This window comes from Dama dama, chromosome 13 (genome assembly GCF_033118175.1).
Source record: "Dama dama isolate Ldn47 chromosome 13, ASM3311817v1, whole genome shotgun sequence".
In the NCBI taxonomy this organism is placed as follows: domain Eukaryota; kingdom Metazoa; phylum Chordata; class Mammalia; order Artiodactyla; family Cervidae; genus Dama; species Dama dama.
This window is the reverse complement of record NC_083693.1, coordinates 47,093,205-47,096,704: the sequence shown is the minus strand read 5'-3', so window position 1 is coordinate 47,096,704 and position 3,500 is coordinate 47,093,205. Positions and strand designations below refer to the sequence as shown.

The 3,500-nt window shown below is 34.9% G+C and overlaps 1 non-coding gene across 1 annotated transcript; it reads right to left on the bottom strand.

Annotated features, from left to right (window-relative positions):
- Positions 1 to 945: 945 nt before the first annotated feature.
- On the bottom strand, positions 946 to 1,017 carry TRNAC-GCA (transfer RNA cysteine (anticodon GCA)). The gene has a single exon. It is a non-coding gene; the product is annotated as a tRNA-Cys (tRNA).
- Between the last annotated feature and the right edge of the window lie 2,483 nt (positions 1,018 to 3,500).

The following is a 3,500-nucleotide window of genomic DNA, read 5'->3' as shown; positions in this document are numbered from 1 at the left end:
TTTAGAGAGTCCCAGGAATGTAATGACCAGTTTTCACAACTAAAACAATATGACCTAAAAGACAATAGCATGGTATCTTCAAGTCCTAAATGAAAATGACTGGAAACCTCAATTTTTTGTCCAGGAAAAATATCCTTCAAAGACTATTGCTTCAAGGCAAAATAAATATGTTTTTTAACATTGAAGTCTGAGAGAATTAGTAACCAATAAAACCACATTAATAGAAATGTTAAGAAGTATTACTTCCAGGGATAAGGAAAATGTTTCCTATGAAAAGATATTTCTTAATACAGAAAGGAATGGCATTCAATAGAAAGGGTAAATACATGTGAAAATCTAAAGGCATATTGACTACAAAGATGATAATGTTCAGTACTGTATAAAACATATGAAAAATTAAAAATAACATAACAGCATATAAATTGAGTGGGATTGTTGAGTTAAACTGTCATGAGATTTTGTGTTTTTATACCAAAACCAACATTGGTTAGAAAAATAGAAAGTAAAAAGCTAAAATGCACACTTGTTTGATTGCGGATTGATTAAAATCTTTAAGTAAAACTTGAAGATTACCAAACTATATTTTAAAAAAAACTGTATGCTGCTTCCCAAGGACACCTTTAAAACATAAGAATACAGAATGATTGAAAGTAAAGGTAACGAAAAAATATACTATGTAAATACTAATGAAAAATAAGCAGGAAGAGTTATATAAGACATAATAGATAACAAGGCAAAAACCATTACCAGAAATGAAGAGAGAGAAAAATTCTTTAAGATAAAAGTATTCTTTCATAAAGAATATGTGGTTGTGGCGGTTTACTTGCCAGGTTGTGTCCGACTCTTTGTGACCCCCATGGACTGTAGCCTGCCAGACTTCTCTGTCCATGGAATTTTCCAGGCAAGAATACTGGAGTAGGTTGTCATTTCCTTCTCCAGGGGATCATCCCCAACCAGGGATTGAACCTGGGTCTCCTGCATTGCAGGCAGATTCTTTACCAACTTAGCTACCAGGGAAGTCCCCTGGTAACAATCTAAATCTATGTGGAAATCTAAGGAAAAATATGTTCATTATAATGGGATGGCTAATACTCCTCTCTCTCAGAAATATACAACATGAAAGTCAGTAACAACAAAAATATTTGAACTAAATGATTAACAAAATTATATGTGGAATTATTTGTCCAACTATTACATAGTTATTCAAATGTATTTGATATATTTTCTTAATTGAACATAGCTTGGGCCATGAAGTGAATCCCAAAATTTCAGTTTTAGAAAACTTATTTTTCCAAGTAGTCTTGGAAGCTTTCAAGAACAGGTGAATAATATGTGTCTCAACATTTCAAGTAATTGACCTTTGAGAACAAATATTTTCATCACAATGGGACTGTTAGAAATTAGTAGCTAAATTTTAATGAGTCTTTCTTATAGACTTGGTAATTTACTTAGCAAGTTTCTATCTAGGCAACTACTGCTGCAAAGAATAATTGAAAAATAAAATGTAGCATTTATTTTGAAGAAAACCGTTAATTAAAATATCATGTATAAAACTTAGATGCAGGTAAAAAGTTCTTAGATAAAAATCCATAACTTTAAATTCAGATATTAGAAAGGAAGATAACCTGTAAGTCAGTAATCTATAAATTTCTAGAAGTTAGAAAATGACCAGAAAATTAAATCCCATCATAAATCAAAGAATAAAATAAATATAAACTATAAACTTTATAAATTTGAAAATTCTTGAAAGACCTGATCAATGAAGTAATTGAGATAAAGCATAAAAACCAATGTCAGTATTGTAAAGAGTGATATCATTTCTGATTTTTATATTAAAAAAGTTAACTGGTTGAACAAAGTTGATTTAACATTTGAAGAACAATCAGTGTAACTTCAGTTCAGTTCAGTTCAGTCACTCAGTCATGTCCGACTCTTTGCAACCCCATGAATCACAGCATGCCAGGCCTCACTGTCCATCACCAACTCCCAGAGTTTAAGCAAACTCATGTCCATGGAGTCGGTGATGCCATCCAACCATCTCATCCTCTGTCGTCCCCTTCTCCTTCTGTCCCCAACCCCTCCCAGCATCAGGGTCTTTTCCAATGAGTCAACTCTTCACATGAGGTGGAGTTTCGCAAAGTATTGGAGTTTCAGCTTCAGCATCAGTCCTTCCAATGAACACCCAGGACTGATCTCCTTCAGGATGGACTGGTTGGATCTCCTTGCAGTCCAAGGGACTCTCAAGAGTCTTCTCCAACACCACAGTTCAAAAGCATCAATTTTTCAGTGCTCAGGTTTCTTCACAGACCAACTCTCACATCCATACATGACCACTGGAAAAACCATAGCCTTGACTAGACAGACCATTGTTGGCAAAGTAATGTCTCTGCTTTTTAATATGCTGTCTAGGTTGGTCATAACTTTTCTTCCTAGGAGTAAGCATCTTTTAATTTCATGGCTGTGTAACTTACCACATAATAAAAAGAGAAACCATATCATCAGTACAGTATTACACTAAGTGAGATAAGTCAGAGAAAGCAAATAGTGTTTGATACTACTTTATATACGAAATCTGAAAAAGTCAATTTGTCAAAACAGAGAGTAAAATGAGAGACTCCCCACATCAGAGAACTGGGGTGGGGATATTAAAAAAATGTTGGTTAAAGGACCCAAAATTGGATGCAAGAGGTGAAAAAGAAAAAAGAAATGTTGAGGAAAGGAAAATTTGTAGAAATGGAAACTAGACTGATGTTTGAATGGGGTGGTGATGGTGGGGGCCTAGTGGGGATTAACAGTAATGGCAAGAAAGGTCTTATTGGCGTGGCGACTATGTTCTAAAACTGACTTGTGATGGTTGCATGACTCAGAAAATTTATTAAAAACCATTGAACAGTAAAATAAAAAAGAAACTGTCCATTTTCAAATGAGTTTGGGAAAATTGGTTAATAAAAGTAAAGCAATTACTACATTGCTTTACTCATTACTTATTACTACAGATGTATTAATGTAAGCCACAAATCTCTAAGGAGGGATGAAGTATACATTTTTAAACATTTGTGTGTGTGTTATGCTGGGAAAGTATCAAGGAACATACCTTGGGAGACAGATATATAAGCATTCCTTAATACCAACCATTCTTATACAAATATATTTGTCTTCAATAGCCAGGCACTATTCTAAGATACAACAGTGGAAGAAGAGTCAAATATTTTTGCCCTTGTTGAGTATACATCATTATGTGGGAACTCAGACAGACACAAGGTAAATAAGCAACAGATAAAGTATGTTAGACATTGATAAGTGAAGTGAAATTCGCTCAGTTGTGTCTGACTCTTTGCAACCCCATGGACTATACACTCCATGGGATTCTCCAGGCCAGAATATTGGACTGGGTAGCCTTTCCCTTCTCCAGGCGATCTTCCCAACCCAGGGATCGAACACAGGTCTCCCTCATTGCAGGCGGATTCTTTTACCAGCTGAGCCACAAGGGAAGCCCAAGA